Source organism: Antechinus flavipes, chromosome 4 (genome assembly GCF_016432865.1).
Source record: "Antechinus flavipes isolate AdamAnt ecotype Samford, QLD, Australia chromosome 4, AdamAnt_v2, whole genome shotgun sequence".
NCBI lineage: Eukaryota > Metazoa > Chordata > Mammalia > Dasyuromorphia > Dasyuridae > Antechinus > Antechinus flavipes.
Window position 1 is genome coordinate 131,769,791 of NC_067401.1, and position 20,865 is coordinate 131,790,655.

General features: G+C 43.2%; 1 protein-coding gene across 2 annotated transcripts in view; it reads left to right on the plus strand.

Annotated features, from left to right (window-relative positions):
* Positions 1–12,649: 12,649 nt before the first annotated feature.
* The window catches only part of JUP (junction plakoglobin), a 31,802-nt gene continuing 23,586 nt past the window's right edge, over positions 12,650–20,865 (plus strand). For both annotated transcript variants that reach the window (XM_051994493.1, XM_051994492.1), the window contains exon 1: positions 12,650–12,812. The gene's annotated coding sequence lies outside the window, so the exon portion shown is untranslated. The remainder of the gene's footprint in view (positions 12,813–20,865) is intronic.

Below are 20,865 nucleotides of genomic sequence, written 5' to 3' on the forward strand. Positions count from 1 at the left end.
ATATATAATGCTTTAAAGTGTACAAAGTGTTTTACATATATTATCACATTTGATCCTTACCATCACGTTGGGAGGAGGGTGCTATTATTATTCCCCTTCTACAGTTGAGAAAACTGGAGTTGAGTTGCCACAGGGCAAGTTACAACCTCCCTCAGCCTGTTTTCTCAACTGCAGAATTCAAAATCATGTCTTTCTGATTCCAGGTTCAGCGCTATCCATTGTACTGCCTAGTTGCCTCATAATTCAGGGTGCTGTATATCTGAGTGTGTATGTGTTTGTGTCTTTGTCCACGAGTGTGTTCCCTGTCACTGTTTCTCTTTCTTGGAATATCCAAGAGTGATAGTTTTGTTCACAGGAGTTTGTATTTATTTGAGTGTTTGTGTCCATGAGTGATTGCTTAAGTGACTATGTCTACATCTGTCTGTGGGTTCTGTATGGGAATGGGTAGCTTTTTACTTGGGGCTGTGAGTACATGTAGGAAGGCCCAGCTTTCAAGAATAAGGAGGCAATGGTCCCTGTGGTCTCTGCCTTGGCCCAATCACGTGTGGGTTAAATTCGGTTCTGGGCGTTACCTTTTAAGAATGACATCCATCAATTGGAGAACATCCAGAGGATGATGTTTGGCACCCCCTTCCCCCCCCCCCCCAAAAAAAAAAAAAAGGAGGAGGAAGAGTAGTCTTGTGGGAAAGGGATTATATTATTCTATTTATCCTCAGTGGGCAGAACCAAAGTAATAGGTAAAAGTTACCAAGAAGTAAATGTAGAGTTGATGCCAGAAACCTGTTCCAAAAACTGTTTGAAAGCAGAGTGGGCTACCCTGGGAAGGGGCCATCCTTATAGACTGGATGCTCGATTCTTCTTTGGAGATGGGCAGGGAGGGAGCCAGTAGGGATTTTTTTCAGGTATGGACTGCACAAGGTGATTACTGAGGTCTCTTCTAATTTTAAAATTCTATGATTCTTTGTATGCTTTATTTCTCTTGGGGAGGGTGGGGAAACTTTGGCTATGAGTTGGTAGTCATTTTCTCTTCCAATCAGCCTTGTCTCTAAGCGTTCTCTTCTGTCCATCAGTTGCTAGCCCAGTGGACAGTGGAAGCTGGCTGGAAGGGGGAGGTAGTTGCCATGCTGGGAGACATGACCCTACACTCTATTTTCTGTCTTACTCATCTTCCATTCCAGGAGAGCCAGTCCCTCCTACCCTCTCACTGACGCCTCAGTCTCTCCATTGCCTAGCCAGCTCCCCAAACCGGTGAGACGGAGTCCCATCCCAGCGTGGGCCCTCGGGGTGGCTCCCAGACTGTCTCCCCATCTTGCCCAGCCCTGGACTCTCTCACCTATTCATTCCTCCCTGCCCCCCACCCACCCACCCACAAGCCCCTCCCTGTTCCTGGCCACATCTTTCTTTACCCAACTTCCCAGGATACTTCCCACCAATCTGTCAGGGCCTCAATTTGTCCACCTATAGCATGAGAGAAAAGTCAGAGAGATGATTCAAAAGCAGCTGGAGACTGAAACCCCACAGGGGATCTGCTAGAACAGCAGGGATTCCCATGTAGGGAGTGGTTGAGGAGAGAAAGAGACCCAGAAGTTTTCTGGCATTCTTTCTTTTCAGTTTATGTCACCATCTGGGAGGTTGAGTTTTCTTCTGGGGAAGGAGCCAGGGCCTGTGAGAGGATTCTAGGTGAACTGACAGGATGTGTAGACAAAGTCCCCTTTGCAGCCAGAGGCAAAGAATTTAGGAAGGAAGGAAGGAAAGAAGGGGAGGAGGGGCCTCAACTCCTTGCAGTTTCCTTTGTACTCCTACTAGGACCCTGGGCTAGATAATAATTTCTTTACCACCAGAGGGAAAAATGTGTGGGCTCTTATAGTGAATATTGAAAACAGAAAGAGTCTGAATAACAAAGGGAAATTAGTGCCTTCTAGGTCTAAAACTCTGATTACAAGATCACAGCCTCTCATGGAACCCTTCTGAGGATACTCGGTTCATCTGTCTTTAGTCAGCATGCTTCCTCACTAGACAGCATAGTGGATAGAACACTGGACTCGGTGTCAGAACACCCAAGCTCCAATCCTGCCTCATTCTCTTCCTTAGCTCTATGACCTTGGACAAGCCATTTTACTTCCTTTTTTTGCCTCAATTTCTTGCTTTGTATAATGGGGATAGTAATAGCGCCTTCTTGTTGAGAGGATTAAATGAAATAATATTTGTAAGGCATTTTGAAAATTTTAAAGTGCTATATAAATGCTAATAGTTATTATTATTATTATTATTATTATTATCTCTGATAGAGTTTGTAAGGGAAGTAGCATTTAGGGCTGCAAGGAACTTTGAAGACAGTCTTATTCAATTTTATTTTGCAAATCTAATTTTGATTTTTCCCATGGCTATCAGGTTAGGGACTCCCCCAATAAAGTATTGGGACATATGTGTGTGTGTGTGTGGGGGCAAGATAGGGAAGAGTTGCACTGGTTGTCTCTTTCCAATGGTGAGTGATCTGGCATTGTGGGAGTGTGGGCTAGCTTTGGGGAAGACATGCTCATCTTTGGTGAAGGCGTTATTGATAGAACAGGAATTGACTTGATTTTCCTCTATGGTCTTTCCAATAGTGGAAGTAGAGGAACCAACAAAGGGAAATTCTATTCTAGAATTTGTGATAGAGAGGAAATCCAGGCAATAGTGTCCCCAAAATTTAGATTTTGGGAAGGCAGATTTCAAAGCGTTCAGGGGAAAAATATCTAGGTTTCCAATGATTCAAAATGGTAGAGGAGGTCGAGGAAGGATGCTCAAGAATGGAATTCTGCAGACACCAAAGGAAACAATTTCAGTGAGGAAGAAAAATGGACTTATTTGAAAAGACTTTGAAAAGATACACAGGAATGCCACCAATCAATTAGATTTTTAAAAAATAGATAGAACATGGAAAAGAAGATCAGTTAACAGAAGGTAAATCTGAATGTGTTCCAAATTAGTAAAAATAGTGTCAAGAACACTAAAGTTCAGAATGAGTAGAGGCTGGTGAAGAAAGGTAAGGACAACAAAAAAGAATTTTTAAAGCTAGAGAGGGAGAAAAAGGAGGATCTTAGAGGAGAAAAAAATGCTTGCTCAGGGTAGATGGCATATTTATAACTGACTGGAGAGAGAAGCCAGAGCCTCTTCATTTTAATTTTGCTTCTCTTTCTTTTGCTAAAGTGAATAGGAATCACAACAGAGATAATTGAGAAGATGCCCTAAAAACAAAAGATAATAAGAGAAGAAGCTGCCCTTGATGATTCTGAGTCACCTAGGCTAGATGAACAGCCATCCCAGGATACTGAAAGAACTGATTGTATGACTGAGCGAGTCACTTAAACTCTGTGTCAGTGTCCTTATTTGTAAAATGGAAATCATATTAGTATCTATCTCCCAGGGTAACAAGGATAAGATGAGATCACATTTATAAAGTGTTATATAAATGTTTGCTTTTTCTTCCTCTCCTCCTCCTTCCTCCTTTTCCTTCTTCTCCTCTTCATCTTGAAGAAAGGATGACATCCTGATTTTCAAAAAAAGGAAGTGAGCAGAGTCTGCACATTGTTGTCCAGTGAGCTTGACTTCATTTCCTGGTTTAGATGACTTAGATATCAAATCAAATTTTAAAATGCCAAAAAATTGGGAGAGAGAGACAGGTGACAAAGTCAGGATCCAAAAGACTCTTAACAGTCTAGACTATTGGGCTGAATCTAATAAAATAACATTCTCTAGGGATAAATATAAAGTTTTATACTTGGGTACAAAAAAATCAACTTCTTAAGTTCAAGATGGGGAAGGAATGAATGAAGCATTTATTAGGCTCTTAATATATAGAAAACGCTGAGCTGAGTGTTGGGGATACAAATAGAAAAGTAAGATAGTCTCTCTCTCTCTCTCTGAAGGAGTTCCCATTTGAATGGAGGAGGTAACACACTTCTTCCAGTGTGTTCCACTGCTTCCAGTCAGATGGAAAAGTCTCATGGTCCTTAGGATGCAGTAGCAAAGCAGGTGTCAAGGCCTCTTTTTTAAGGTCATTTTCACTGATAAAATCTTATCAGTTTCTGAAATTGGATCATTTGAGAGTGCTAAAGACTGGTGAAGAGAAATTTTTTTTTCTGGGTATTCAATAAGTGGAGATTGGGGAAGCTAGATGATTAGATACACCAGTCCTGGAGTCAAGAGCTCCTGAATTCAAAGTCATATTAGCAGTGTGACCCTGGACAAGTCACTTAATGCCATTATCTTTCACATAAAACAAAATGATCAATAAATGGGTCTATCTTAGCTGCAGGAGCAGTTGCCAGGTTGCCTCTCCACAGGGATTGCTTCCCAGAATAATTGGGGAGCTGGAAGTGTGGCTATTTCCAAAGTTTTCAGGCTCAGGATGGATGATTGATGGAAACCTGGTCCTATAGATCTTTCTCTTGTCTCTATCAGGGGCTGAGGGGAGATGATGGTGGTGGTGATAGCCTGCTTTATCTTTCACATGATGTCTCCTGTCTTACCTCCAGGGAAATGGGAATGGATTAGACAAAAGTAGACAGTAGAGTCATTCTGAGAAAGTACTAGAGTTGTTAGTAGAATACAAGTTTAATTTAAATATGATCTAGAAACCAAATTCAGTGTTGGGCTATATTGAGAGATATAGCTTCCAAAAATAGGGAAGTGATAACCATACTTTATAGTATGTACCGATCAGATCTTCTCTAAAGTATTGGTCAATTCTATGTATGTCAAAGTATAAAAGGGGCATTGATAACATTAGCCAGCACTTATATAATACTTTTTTTTTTTTTTTTTTTGCTGAGGCAACTGGGTAAGTGACTTGCCCAGGGTCACACAGTTAGGAAGTGTTAAGTGTCTGAGGTCAGATTTGAACTCAGGTTCTCCTGACTTCAAAGTTGATACTCTATCCACTGCTCCACTTATATAGTACTTTATAAATCTTTTTCTCATAGGGGCAGGTAGGTGGCAGAGTGGATAGAACATTAATCTTGAAATCAGAAGGATCTGATTTCAAATCTAGCCTCAGATACTTACTAGAGGAACCAACAAAGGGAAATTCTATTTGATTTTTACTAACAAGGAGAAATTGATTGTTGGAAAGTGACCATGGCCTTCCAAAATTTGTGATAGAGAGGAAACCCAGGCAATAGTTTCACTTGTGTTCTAGATTTTGGGAAAGCAGATTTCAAAGGATTTAGGGGAAAGATGCCTAGGATTCCAGTGGTCCAAAATACTAGAGGAGGAGTTGGTCTAGGAAGGATGCTCAAGAATGGAATTCTGAAGACACCAAAGGAAACCATTACAATGAGGACAAGCCATTTAACCCTGCTTTCCTCCAATAAATAAATACAAACTCATTTTATCCTTATGGTAGCCCTGGACAGGCATATATCATTATTATACCCATTTTACAAACATTGAGGCAAACAGGTTTGGGTGACTTGCTCAAAGTTACACAACTAGTAAGTCTGTGAGGCTAAACCTGAACTCAGATTTTCCCTCTAACCATGGCATGACTAATCTGGAGTGTCCAGAAGAAAGAAACCAGGATGGATGGTATAAAGGTTCTTGAGACCATAAAGATTGATTGAAGGAAGATTAGGAGAAATGATAGTTGTGTTTAAGTATTTGAAGAAGGATTAAATTTGTTCTGTTTGTCAGAACTGGAAGCCAGGAATGGACGTGGCAAAAAGGCCAATATAGCCCTTATATAACAATCTGATGTACTTAAAAGTAGAAAAGGCTGCCTTGAGGAATGGTAGGTTCTCTTTCCTTGGAGACTAGATGTGTGCTTGTTGAGTACGAATGATTGAACTAGATGGCCACTGAGGTTTCTACCAAATAATTCTAAAATTTGTTCCAGTTAAGGCAGATCTGGGTTACAAGGTAATTGATCTCTTCACTTTTATGCAGCTCTCTGCTGTACCTACCTCTTACTTCTTTCATAGATCTTCTTTCCTGGAGAAATGGAACCAACATGATCTCATCAACACCCTCAGAAAACCCCTTAAGGGCAGGGAAGAGGTGATTAGCCTCATTTTGAGAACATAGAAACCTGAGGCCCAGGGAAAGGATAGGGATGGACCTATAGGACCAGGTTCCCATCAGTCATCCATCCTAGACAGCCCCACCCTGCCCAATGATCAGGCTCCTTGATGGCACAGGGATTGGTATGTCTTGAGAGGCAGGGAGAATCTGGGCACTCACCCCATGCTCAACATGAACCCCTGGTTCTGCTTCTTGGCGAAGTCACCCCATAATCACTGCCTTACCTGGGTTCCAACTGGCGCCTTAGTACTCATATCTCATCTATTGTGATCTACAAGCAGCCCCAAGGAGTAGGGATGGCCTCTAATTCCCATTATTCAGGTAGAGAAATTGAGGTGGGGGTAAATGTGTATCTTTTTAATCACCTTCTCATCTCTTTTGGTCCCTCAAAACATACTTTCTCTTCTTTTTTCTTATTGAGCCTACGTCTAAAATAGAAACCATTATTTTTTCCTAACCAAATTCTTCCTTCTACTAAACTTCCCACTTCTATTGAGGGCAACATTAGCCTTTCAGATTCACAACTTTAAAATCATACTCTATTCTTCCCTTTTCTTGATAGCTCAGACCCAATCAGTTGCCAAGACTTATTGATTTTACCATCACAATATATCTCAAATCTATTCTCCATTCACAAGGCTACCAACTATATTTAGTAACTTTCATTACCTTTCACCTGAACTATTGCAATAGTCTTGTTATTGGTCTCCTTGCCTTTTCCTCCTCTCCAATCCAACCTCCTTACAACTGCCAAAGCAATCTTTTAAAATGAGTCTGATCATGTTATTCCCCTACCCAAGAAGATCTCTCTCTGTAAAAATACAATCTTTGGTTTTTAAAAACTTTTATAAACTGGCTCCAGCTTGCCTTTTCAAGCTTAAAGAACATTACTCTTCTTCACACAATCTATATTCCAGCCAAAATGTTTTGCTTGCTATTTCATCTCCCACTTCCATGTCTTTGTCCAGAGCATTTTCCATCCCTGTATTGCCCTCCCTTTTCAGCTCTATCTCTCCTGGTTTCCTTCAAAGCTCAGTTCAAGAGCTACCTCCTTTCCTGAGACCTATCTTGAGACTTTCAGTTATGAATGCCCTCTGTCTGGAATTTACTTTGCAGATATTTTGTATTTAATTGTTTTTGTACATATTTTCTCTTCTAATAAAATACAAGCTGCTTGAGGGCAGGGATTGTTTATATTTTATTTTTATCTTTTCATCCTCAGCTTCTAGCATGGTGCCTGGCACATAGCAGGTAATAATAAATCCTTGCTGAATTAAATTTAATCAGTATGTGTTTGCAGCACTCATTTCATCCCTCAAAATCGGCTTTATCTAGGAGATGAAGGGGATACATAGGCATTTTTTTTTCTACTCATTTTAGTAATAATATAGGGTGTCGTGTTGTGAGATCAGGTGGCAAGATGGAATATATTTTCACTGATTCATGGAGACCTTCCTGGAGAAGATAGCTGGGAAGGACCTAGATATAAAGAAAAAAAAAAAAAAAAGCATGGTGATAATAGTGTCCAGGCTGTTCTCCAATGCCTAGGCCATCCTTGACACCCCACTCCTCTTCCTCATTTTCGTGTTTCATCTCTCTCCCCAACATTCACACTAATCTCAAATCCCCAACCTCTCTGACCCTCTTGCATTTCCTCTTCCCTCACATACTCTGATTACTAGTAGTCAGCTGGGATGATCAATTATCAATGAGTTGTAGGTTGTTCCTTTAACTGGAGGCTAATGTGCTGATGAAATATTCAGGGATCTTAGTTCCTGATTCCCACTGCTCCCCTAATGTGGGTGGTGGGGGTGGGGGGTTGCCAATGCTTTTCAGGGCTAAAAACCGACAAGTCTCTAAATTGGAGTCTTTGCCCCAGGGGATTATCTACAGGAAGGTAGTTTGTACTAAGGGAAAAGAAGGCAGAGGTCCTGGAATGAGGATGAGACAACGGGAGAGTGAAGAGCAGGGTGGTAGTAGTGGCTAAAAGTCTTGTTGCTTCATTGATCTCTCCAGTGTGGGGTAGAGTCATCTGTGCTGATTACAGGGAGTATGAGATGGAAGTGGTTATTGATTTACAGTGGAGTCCCTGGAGGTAGTAGAGACAAGCATGAAAAGTCCCTGCCTTCCTCCCGCCCGCCCACCCCCAACTCTGGCTTTTCTTCTAAGAGCAAATTTTTTCACAGGTCTCAACTAAGTCATCTCACTGCAATGATATTAGCAGCCTGAATTGATTTTGTACTTTATAGTTTGCAAAATAATCTTCTCACAACAATACCATGAGCTGGTATTATTAGCTCTTATTATGACCAAGTATTATTAGCTTTGTTTTACACATGAGAAAACTGAGGCTGTGTATTACCTGTAACCATGGAGCTTATATGGAACAGAGCTTGAACCCAGGGCTTCAGGTCTAAAACTTTATTTTTTTTCACACAGTCTCTTAAATCTCATATCAGCACTATAATCATTTTGCTCTTAGCCTAAATCTCATAGTCAGAACCATGAGTGTATGCTATTCTAACATGGGGTTAGTGGCTCCCCCAGGGAGAAAGAGCTTTTTTCCTCTTTAAAAGTCTTTTTTCTCTTTAAACATGCTTTTATTGATTTATTTCGCTTAGATATTATCAACATGTTTCAAAATGTCCCTCTTCCCTTTTTTCCCCCAGAATTGCTCTACTTTTGATGATCCTATCTTGTCTCGAAGACCATTTTTTCCTACATTTCTTGGTATCCCCAGCTCTTAGCATAATACATGATAGGCGATTAATAAATGTCTATTGATCGGCTAGAAAATAAAAAGAATTAGCTGATGCTATGATTCTTCCTTGAGAGTCTCTGGAAGCCCCTGGAAAGTTGCTTTGGGGTTGGATGATGGGGTGGAATGCTGAATCTCCTCCCCTTTTGGAACACCAATGTATATATGGAGGAATAAGAGGAGACAAGCAATGGATGTCAACTGGTGACACAAGTGCATGTTAGGACTGGCCTCTTCCCCTGCCTTGCCCAGCTTTGGGTTCTGGTGGGAAGGTGGGGCAGGTGGGGTGGGTGGGGCAATTGCTGTGTCAGCTAGAGGAGTGAGACTAGAAGCAAGTTTAAGGAGCTTGTGTTGTCTCCACCTGCACCTCCCCCCCCCTACAGTTCCGCTCCCCCACCCCCACTATGAGAACCACCTAGGTGTGTCAAATTTCCAGAAACTTGGTGGGGGGTGGTAATCCTAGGATAACAAACCATTACATATCGAACCAGCTTTAGGGGGAAAAATTTTGATCCTGAAAGAGATTTCCCCAACAAGAGACTTCCAGGGATTTTGTGTTAATAATAAAAGACCATCTCAGGGTATCTGGTAAATGTCTTGAGCACAAATGTCTCTGGGATTTTGTACTAATATCCATGAACCTTCCAGATCCATCCCTTCCCTCTAAGCCTGTATCTTCCCTTTCTCCTTCCCCTTCCCCTCCCCCTCCCTTCTTTGTCTTTCTGTTTTCCCTCTAACATTCCATTTCCACCCACATTTTTCACTGTGAAGTGTTTCTGGAATCACAGTTGTAATTAAGTACCCTCCCCAGTGTGGATCAGGCACACCTCTTCTTCAGTCTCAGGCTATTGGGCAGTGAGACCTAAAGCCAGACCATGGTTCCTTTTTTCTCACGCCTTGCCTTGCCTTGCCTTGAATCCTTTCACAATTCAGAACACAAATCTTTTTTTTTAAATCTCTAAACAAGAGGTGTTAGTTGCTTAGGAAGTCATTTCTCCCCACTTCTGCATTACATAGCCCCTTCCCCAGCTATGCTGAAACATAAAAAATTATAGAAACTTCTGGTTTCTCTCACTTACCTTTGTTCTGGTATCTTTCATCATGACCATTAGGAAAGGTTTTAGTTATCTTTTGATAGTCATTTACTATGTAGTTAATCAGGAACCAGCCTGACTTAACAGCCCAAGGTTGGGAGTCATCAGATTAATCTCCCCTAGGTACTTTTTTTTTTTTTTTGCTTTTTAAAAAATTCTGAACATTCTTTAAGCCTGAGTTGAGTTAGAATAAAATGGTGTGTGTTTGTAAATATACGTTTTCCTGTCTGTGAATATCTCTTCATGAGTCTATGGGTATGGAACTTTATGAGTTTGTGAATGTATTGATTTCTGTGTGGATGGGAAAGTGAGTATAATTGTACATCTGTATATGGGTATCTGTTCCTATGAGTGTACAAGGTATGTGTGTATTTAAGTGTGTGGGTGGAGTGGAGAGGGGGTTCAAATAGCAAACAGAAGCTTCAATGCCTTATATGGCCAGAGGCCTCAAATGAAGAGGAGGAGAGGGGAGAAGATAAAAATGAGAAGGGGAGCCTATTTCTTTTCTGGTATAATATCTGCCTGAAGCTCCCTGGGCTTCATTAGATAGGGTGAGGAGGAGATCTTCCCCTCTTACTTCCACAGAAGCTCACTTTCTCCAGATGATATTTTTACCTGTTTCCCTTCTTCCATAGTATTTCCTGTCATTCTGTGGGCACCTCTGTTTTCCAGCTATTTTTGTCTTCTTGGGGTTGACTCTTTTTTATGAATTAGCCTCAAATGGGAAACCCTTTCTCCCACTCCAAATGTTGAAGCCCTAGAAAGCTGAAGTGAGGGGGAAAGTGAATTAATCCTTTGGGGGCTAATGTCTGAGCAGTCACAGAAGTCTGGACAAGAGGAAATGGATTTAAACCGCAGAGGGAATTTAGGTTCAAAACAAAACAAAACAAAAACTTTCCACATGTCACTAGCATAATTGCACTTTTTCCTAAGGGAATTAGAGAATTTTGTTTTTCCCAAAAGGAGAATTCCCTGACTGTCTTGGTTTAGAAGCACAAAAATGGATGACTTAGTGGCTGTTACATCTTCCCCAAGGTTAGTCTGTGGCAGAGAGAGAGAGAGAGAGAGAGAGAGAGAGAGAGAGAGAGAGAGAGAGAGAGAGAGAGATGAAAATTAAGTAAAATTTCAGACACTTAACATTTCTTAGCTTGTGATCCTTGGAAAATGAATTAACCCCAATTGCCTCAGCCAAAAAAAAAAAAAAAAAAAAAAGGCAAGAAAATTAGGATAAACCCCCCATATTGACAGAAAGATAACGATGATCTCCAAGCTTTCTAACAGAAATCTACTTTGGGGATGTAGGAGAAAGGCAAGGTTTCTACATGAGAAATATTCTGGGTCTTCTCTTTGCAACCATTGCTTCTAATTCCATCCATAGTAACACCCTATGCTTTTTAGTTAGGAGCTGACAAGTTGGAACACGGTGTGGGGTGAAACACCCTTGAAATATTGTTGGGGAGAAAGGCACACACACAGTGTTCTATTCACTCCATTCAAAGGTGTTTTGTTTTTCTCTCTTGCTCCTGAAACCTCCCCCCTTCCCCTGTTCTTCATCAGATCAAGTCAGACTAATCTTCTTATTAAGTGGGTCAACAGAAGGGAGAAATAAAGTAAGACCAGAGACCAAGTAGGGGTTTGGGTAAGAACAGGACACGAGTGGGTGTTGCCTTCAAGAAGGGGAAGCCAAGCAGCAATAAGGGAAAAAGTCCTGTTCTCCAACCTGAAAAAGTTGTACCGAAGCAGAGTCAGACTGGGGAGTAGAAGCATATAGAGATGAAAATCCCCAATGAGGGAGCCAGACGGGCTGAAGGCAAGGAGAGCAGAGAGAAGGTTATCTCCCTGGCGTGACTGCCAAGTCTTTCCTGCCTACCCCCACCTATTATCACCTCAGGAAGACCTCCTGGACGGGGTTAGAATGTTTGGTTACCACTGGGGGCTGGGTTGGAAGGGCCCACTGTGTGTGACAGGGTGTGGAACTCAGTGAGCCCTTTAAAAAACATCCATTCAGTAAATGTCCCGAAAAAGAAAGGCCATGTTTTCCTCTGCAGACTCTTAGGGCCACCATTCTTCTCGTTCTCTCTCTTTCTCCCCCGCCTGCCTGGTTTTCTTCAGCCTCACAGTTTCTTCAGTCTTCTTTCCATTATCCCGGACAAGGCTTTTCTAAGGCCATCGAATTTCCATTCAAATCCTGTTTTCACTCAATCCCAGGTCTTTGCAACCTGATGCCTATTTTTTGGGTCCCGGTGAATAATCCCCTCAGGGAATTATTCCCAGATGCTGAGCTGGATAGGCGTCTACCCAGACACTCGGCTTCCCTACCCTAGAGCCGCCCTCCAGAATCACCTGTAGGACAGGTATGGGGGGTGAAAGTGGGAGGGGGTTCTACCTGGTGGAGATCAGGGGTGGGGCAAGACACACCTCAGCCACTTCATTGGCTTCTCCTCGAGTCTTACTGACAGCGTCTCACCCATTCATGAGGCAGTATTCCTTCTCCATCCAATAGAAGCGGAATTGGGATCGGACTTTGAGCTGGGGTCGGGCCCCAGAGCCGACTGGCAGGGCACAAGGCCAATGGAGAGTCCGTAAACACAAGCGGCCCGAGAGGCGGTCTCGGAACTCGGCTCCGCCCCTCTGTTGGACGGGCGGGCCGGGAGGCCAGTGAGAGCGCGGCGGAGAGTGGGCGTAGCCCCGGGGGCGGGGCTCCAAGGGGGAGCCCGAGGCGTGGCTTGGCTGTCAGGTCTCTTCTCCTTTTGTTCGTTTAGGGAGTTGCAGCCGCGGCCAGAGTCCGGAGCAGCCACCGCCCGAGAGGAGCCGATTCCCCGATCCAAACCCAGCCCAGCCCCAGCCCTGCCCGGTGCCCCGAGCCCTAGCCCCAGCCCGGACCCCGGCTACGCGCGCAGGTGAGGGGCGCGTGTGTCTGGGGCAGGGGCGGCTGTGACTCCCCGCGCTCTCGGGTACTGGGGCTGGGGGCGCCTGGAGGGGCGGGTCCTTTGAGGTGACATTTAGAGGAGGAGAGGAAGAGGGCGCCCAGGGAGCTTTGCCGGTCCGGGCGGTGGGAGCAAGCGCCTACTCCTAGGGAGTGGAGAGGACGACTGCTTTTGGAGCGTTGAGGTCCGGGATGGGAGCGTGGAAGGGGAGGCAATCCGGCTCGCGGAATTTTGCTTGGGGAGAGGGTGCATGCGTGAGGGGTCAGGCCGGTCGGTCCGGAGCGGGAGTGGAGCACCGAACTGGGTGGGGCTGGAAATGTGGAGCCAGAGATTGAGGGGAGGGCGAGTTTGGGGAGGTAGCTCTCTGGTCATTTGAAGGGGGGGAGTGGGCAGCGCTGCCTGGGGAAGGGCTTTGACTTTGTTCCGGCAAAGTCTGCGCTGGGGGGGAATTGGAGGAGGGGTACGGGGCAGGGGAGGGTGCCCTCCCTGGAGTGGCCTTAGTGGACTGGAGCTGAGGGGGAGACTGACCTCATTTCGCGCAGTGAGCACATAGAGCATTCTCTCCCTGGGCGTCCAGCTGGGAATTACAGTTAAGGAAACTTGCAGCTGGGCTGCACTCCTCGTCCCCCTCAACCTCCCCTCTCCAGCCGGGCGCCGCGGCTGCCCTCCTCTTCCTCCCCCACCTCCCCAGGCCTGGGTGGGGCCCTATTGTCTGGGACCAGATTTCTGTGTGTTGGGGTCAGTGCTCCGGCTTCGGAGGCGGAACCTCCATTCCTGGTTTGCTGAGCAGGTGAATTTGTTGTTAGACACACACATTGGGCACTGGCCATTCAACAGCTCTCGGGTCCCTGGGAGGAAACATCCAAGTCCCGGATTTTCTTCTACCCAGAGTGTTTGAGTTTTAGGGGGGGGAGAGTTGGGCGGCTTGTTTTATTTTAGGGTGTATGACATTGTTGAGACTTGGGGAGGGCTTCTGGGAGGAGGTGGTTTATGGAGGGTCAGGAAGCAGCAGCGTTGGTGGACAGGGTCCAAGACAGCAGTGAGTTACCTGGTCTTCTTGCTGCCTTGTCTGAGGGCCCTTTTAGAGAACATCTGCTTCAAATACTTCATTTCCTAGACTCTTTTGTAACTAGCTTTGGAAGGGTAATATGGACCTCAGTTTACTCAACTGTAAAATGGGAATACACTTGCCTCAAAGGGTTGTGAAGGCCACATGAGATATTTGCCAAGTGTTTAGCACAGTATCACATCATAGGTGCAATATACACGTTTTCCTCTACCCTCACCCTGTCTTCCCTCTGTCCTTTTTTTCTCTTTCCCTCCTGCCCTTCCATTCATCTTTCATTTTTTATTGTGGAAAATTCACCTAGCAATAAACTTTTTTCCCCCTTCCTTCTTTCTTTCTTTTTTTTTTTTTTTTTATAATAAACTTTCTTGTTGTTCAGTCCTGCCTGACTCTTCTGTGATCCCATTTGTGGTTTTGTTGGCAAAGATACTGGAGTGGTTTGCCATTTCTTGCTTCAGTTTATTTGACAGATGAGGAAACTGAGGATTTCCCAAATTGTGTTAAATAACTTCTCCAGAATCACACAGCTAATAAGTGAGGCTGGATTTGGACTCAGAATCCTCCTGACTCCAGGCCCAGGGCTCTATCCCCTGTGCCACCTATCAAACTTCCTAGAAGGATGGTGGCTGTCATAGAATCATAGATCTAGAGAGCCACGAAGTTTAGCTCCTTTCTTCTCCTCAAGACCTTCTTAACTCTGAATATATCTCAGAACGGAGAGCTCAGAGTTGATCCTTTCTAATCTTATCCTTTTCCCTCCCCATTTTTATTCCTTGACGATAGAGGGACCCCACTTGCACTTTCTTTCCATATCTGGGGGCATCCCTCTGCACCCCTCATCTCTTTATTTTCCCCAATTTAGGCAAAGCCTTTGTAGCCTTCTGTATTAACTGCTACCAGCCCAGAATAGAGATTGAGCTAGAAAAAAATCTGTGTAGGAGATTCCAATTATCATTCATTCTTACTCATCTTCTACCCTTTCCCATTCCCTGGTTTAATTAGCTACCTTTAATTGAGGAAGAAGTTACCAGCAAGCAGTAGGGCTTGATTTTCACTTGATTACAAAATTAAGAAGTTTGCTGAAGCTTATCTACTGTAGATATAGTTAGGATCTGGGCCTTTTGAGTGTTCCTTGAACAAATCATAGGGTCAGAAAATTTTTATAGCTGGAAAGATCTTCATTTAGCCTAGGTCCTTGTTGAGACATGGTTAGGGCTGGTAGTTTCTGGTTCACAACGAAGAAATGGAAGAAAGTTTTGATTTTTTGATTTGATTGCTTGGGTCTTGACCAAGAAATATAGCTCACATTTATATAGTGTTTTCAGGTTTATAAAACACTCTTCTCAATGTGACCTTGTAAGGCAAGAGATACCAATACTATCGTGCCCATTTTAGAGATGATAAAATGGAAATTGGGAGAGATAAAAGTGACTAGCTTAGGATCACAAGGCTAGAAGGTTGTGCTGGAGGAGGAGAAAAAGAGCTAGATTTGGAATCTGTGCACCTGAGTCTGATTCACTCTTTGGCAAACCATTTTAGTTCTCTTAGTCTCAGTTTCCTCATGGGGTGGGAGGGAGGAAAAAAAGACCTCTAAGATACTTTCTAACCCTAAATCTATATTCATAATCAGTTGTCAGAGATAGGATTTGAACTGAGGTCTCCTCATTCTATATTTCAGTACTTGTCCTCCTCTGAAATTCTGTTTCCTCTTCCCCTTTGCTCTTGTGTTGTTTTTTAGTCATGTCTGACTCTTCATGACCCATTTGGAGTTTTCTTGGCAGAGATACTGGGCTGGTGTGCCATTTCTTTTTCCAGCTCATTTAACAGATGAGAATACTGAGGCAAACAGGATTAAACTGACTTGGCCAGGGTCACACAGCTGAGACGTGTCTGAGGCTAGATTTGCACTGGGAGATGGGACTTCCTTGCCCCAAGCCTGGCAACTTTATCCACTTTATCACCCAGCTGCCTCCTTCTTTCCTCCTCCCCCCTTTCCCCTCTTTATCTCTTAGAGACTTGAATTTACAGAATTTATCAGTCAGACCTCATTTTTTTCCTATTAGTCCAAGCATTTCCAAGACCTGCCTCATCCATGTTCAACCTTAGCCCTAGGAATGAAGAGGTCAAGAGAAAGCTTGGAACACTAGTAGAAATCCTCTGAATCTAATTCCTTTGCTGTGGCAGCTTCTGCTGGTGTGAAGGTGGGGGCAGGGGAAGAATAGTACTGTATGGTTTGTACCAAAGCCAAGGAGGAGGGGAAATGACATGGTAATTGCATTAACTCAATGATTAGTTTAGCTAATCTGGTTTGTGGCTGAGTTGAAAAGATTGTACTGAATAAGAATTGCTCTGTACTTGCCTGAGAAAACCAGTTTTTGCTGGGGGAAGAAGGAGAGTATATTAAAGAAAGAAGAAAAAATATTGGATTTTGTTGATTTTGCCTGAGGTCTGTTCCAATTTAGGTGAAAGGGAATCCTGATTCTGTTATTCTCCTTACCCCAATGAATGCTCAGCCCCAGCCTATTTCCAAAATTCAGTTTTTATCTTGTGCCTTGCATTCCGAGGAGAAAAGGGAGATAAAAGAATGAGGAATAAAAGTCTCCAGGGTTGGAGTCTTCTCTGCAGGATCCTTCTTTGTCTCAGGACTGGGACATTGGAGTTTGAGGGCCAGATAGGACTTCTGTAGAGTCCTGAATAGATTTAGGGGAGAAGTCAATCTTTACTAAGAAGATTTTTTTTTAACTCCCTGGGAATTCCCTTCCCTAAATTGTTTCCTCTCTCTAAATTTGCTTTCCCCAAGTTTCCAGAGGCTCCTATCTATTTGGGTGGAGAGAAGGTAAATTAAGAGGGGATTGTAAAGGGGAACAGGGCCGGCAGGAGGGAGAGAGAATTCTTTGAAGCCATAATTGACTTACCTTCACATTCTCTGCGGTCTGGAGAGAGGAGCTCACTCTAGTGGCTAGGTATTCTGATTGTGGGGGTGGGGCTAAATAGGTCTCTCCGGGACCTGCAGGTTGTGGGAATATAATGGGGGGTGGAGTGGGGTAGAGGAAGGTCAGAATTCCAGATAGGGAGGCCCCTGGAAGGAGGGGCTTGTGGGTAAAGCTACTAAGCACCAGGAATGCCTGGCTCCAGCTGGTTGGACTGATCTAGTCTTGTGGATGATATGGAAAGTGAAATACTCTGCTTTGTCCCGGGATAGAACCAAGTTAAAAGGAAAGCGGATACATAAAAACAAAGGGAAAAAACCCAAACATCTGGTAAAGATCCCCCCATCTTAGCTCTTTGGGTCTTCTGAGGTGGAGAGAAGAATATCTGAAAACCAAACTGGAGGAACTTTAATTAGCTATGTCCAGCTTCTGATTGGGAGAAATCTATGGGTCAATCTAGCCATTTCCCTGCCATTGGGTGGTATGGCCCCTCCCTCAGATCAGTGGAAAAGGTTTCTTTGTCTTTTCAGTCCTAGGTAGGGCAACTGAGTAGCCAAGAGGAACAGGGACTCAAGAGTCATAGTAGCCAGTCTGAAACTCTGAGAACGGTCTACATTCTACTGGTGGCTCCAGAGGGACCCTCTGCTTTAATACTGCTAGACCTTGGGCTCAAGTTTCCTCATCAGTAAAGTGGATTAGGTTGATTTAGATAACTCTGAGGGTGCCTTCTGAGGTCCCTAAACTGTAAGCCTATGATTTAGAGGGCCTGGGAATGGGGGAGGGATTACAAAAGTTTGCCATATAGCTATCTGAATTTCTGTGGTCTGTGGGAAGGCAGGAAAAGGTCAGAGTTCTGGTCGCTAAGGGAGTTGGGGTCAACCCGCCTTTTGTCATCCTTTCTCTAATTCCTCAACAGGCTAAGCTCTTGTAAAAAATAAAATAAAATCAAAGAATTGGGCCACTGGTTTTGGGATGGGGAAGGCAGCTTCTGCTAGGCAACCTGAGTAATGAGCCTTTAATCAAGTTTCTGTCTCACTGTATTTGGGTCTTTTTGCTTGTGGCTTAGTCCATTTTTCATTCTTTCCTTTCCTCTCACATTTATTTTTTAAAAAGGAGACTCTATTCTCATTTCTTTCTGACCCATCTCAAGGCTAAAATAAGCTGGGAAATATCAGAGTGGTCCTAAGACCTGATCCTGGAGAAGAGATTGATAAGAGGGAAAGAAAATGAGGGTCAAGTTCAGATTTCCAAGCATATGAATGGTTCAAACCCTCTGTCACCATTGAAGATATAGAAGAGAAATAGACCGCCAACTATTGAAGGAGAAATGGTTAAATAAGTAAGATAGGAAAAAAAAAAAACTAAGATTGGATTAGACTAGACTAAAATTTTTTCTCATATAATCATTGCCTTTCCTGGCTTCTTATAAGCCAACTAAAATTCCATTTTCTATAGGAAGCCTTTTATGTTCTCTCTTAATTTTGGTGCATTCACTCTCCTAATTACTTGCTATTTATCCTTTTTACTTGTTTGTATTTGCTCATTGATTCTCTTTTGCCTCTTAACTCTAGTGCTTGGGACAAAAGTAGGTGCCCAATAAATGTTTATTGACTGGAGACACTGGAACGGTTTATATATGTGTGAAGGGCACTGGTGATAGTGAATAAGAAGGTCTAGGATTGACTTTCTTTCTGAATGGGATATTGGGCAACCTGTCTGTGTCAGTAGGAAAGAGGGGTTCTCTTTTGTGTGGCAAAGGAAGAAGATAACCAAAACTCTTAGAGATGGTGTTTGATGTTTGAACCAGTGACTTGAGAATTTCTTGGTGTCTTCAGTTAACAAATATTTATTATATTTATATTATAACTATTATATTTATTAATTGGCTACTATGTGCTAAGCACATAGGCCCTAGGTCCTGGACATACAAAGATTTGTCCTAAAGTGTGTAAGAACACCTATTAGATGAAAGGGCCATCTAAAAAACAACATGTTAGGGAAAGAGCCATCTATACTATCACAGGAAACTTTCCTTGATCTTATCCACTTTTATTGGGGATAGAGCTGATGGTACTAATCTCTGACAATTCTCTAGGCAGGGTCTGATGAGAGAGCTGAATGTCTATTGTTGTTAGTTTTGTCCAGTTGGACAGTCCTAAACTTTGGCTTCCTTGGTTTGGGACAGAAGAGGATTTTTCTGTGGCTTAGATTAAATATCCTTCTGCTTCTCCCACCATGGATTCAACTAACTCTTGAGTCTTCATGGTTAGCAGGTCTGGATCATTGAAAACAAACATGGAAAATCTATCAATATCATTTCAATTGTGATTTTTACACTAAACTTTCTTTGTCTTAACCAGCCTGCCCATTTTGAGGAGCTGTTACTAAGAAACAATAATAGCTAATGTGTTCTACTTTGTTCTATTTATTCCTCCATTCTTATTCCAAGGAATGAGCCCCAAAGGGTCACTAGATTGAGAATGAGTGAGTGAACCAGTCAGTAGTCCTGAATAAACCATGTCCCATACAGAAATAAAGATGACATTTTCTGTACTTTATAAAGAGATATGTAAAGCAATTTCCCATGTGTATCATATTCAGTTAGTATGGAAAACTGGAAGTAAATATGATTTTGTCAGTGGAGCGCCTTTAATGGAACAGACAGATTTCCCTGGAGAATAGAGTAGTTTTAGCAATGGGCATTTCAGTCTCCTTCGAATCCCCTTCATTTTTTTTCCCTCCTGGTTTATTTGCTTTGGGAGCAAGCCAAAAGGGAAAAAAAACAACAAATAGGCAGCTGTGTCCGGCTTAGAACTGGGACCATCCCACAGTCCTCAGCTTGTCCCTAGGCGCCAGCTTGGGCCAGACATCTTTCACTATTGAAGCTGGACATGAAGAGGGTTTTTCCTTTGAAGATTCAAGATGTGCCTTCATCCCATCCAATAACTGGGAGCTCTTATTGTGCAGGAGGATGGAGATGCCAAGGAAGGAGGAGACAGTATCTCCACCCTTTGGAGAGCTCCCAGTCTGACAGGAAGATAGGATACACAAAGGAAGCAGATATGTTTTGGAGTCTGAATATCAGGGCCCCTGGCTGTACAGGAAGAGCTACAGACTAGAGGCTAACTGTTAATGGGAGAAGTCAGTTGGTATCCTTGTTGAATTTAATCTCCCTTACGGTGATTGGACTGCTCTGTCAGAAATGTCCACCCATCTGGGGAATGTCCGCCATCTTTGTGGTCTTGGAATGGCATGACTTCAGGAGATGACCCAGTAGCACATGCATGTAGACAACCTGGATAGCAGAAAAGGTTAGATCCCAGCTGCCTGGTGATGGGGAAAGCCTCAATGCCTAATACACTAACATCACCTGACAGTGATAGGTGCCCCTCAGAATCTCAGAGATTCTAAGGCAGCTCTTCAAGATGTGGTCAATGTGGACAAAGAAGTGAGTCGAGGGCTATGGAGAGCAAAAGTGGCAGATGCCTGGCTGGGCATGTGGGGTTATAAAGTTTCCACCTCAGTCTCAGCACATCGGTCTCTTGGTTTTTGTACATTCTTGCAGAAATGGCATTCTCTAACTCCAACCACTCCAACCTTTTCCAGGTGCCTTGTGAAGGATCTATCACTTTCAAGAAAAATTGCATTGATTGTTTTTATTTTTCATCACCTTCATTTCTAAATATATCTCTCTTCTCTTTCCTACCCAGAGAGTCATCTCTTAACAAAGAATATAAAAAAGTAAGAGAAAAAAAATTTCATATCACCTGAATCCCAAAGTATATGCAATCATTGTACTCGCCCCCCAGCTCTGCAAGAAGGGAGGAAGGTGCTCATCTCTTCTTCTGGGCCCAGCATGGTCATTATAATTATACAACATTTAGGAGTTTAGTTGCTGCTGTTCTTTCCATTTACATTGTATTTTTTTCCCCCTGATTTACTTTGCTTTGAATCTTTCATTCGTCCTGATCTGTATCTTTCCCCACTGAACCCAAATGACTCTGGAGGAGAAACAGGCTGGTGACTTTGA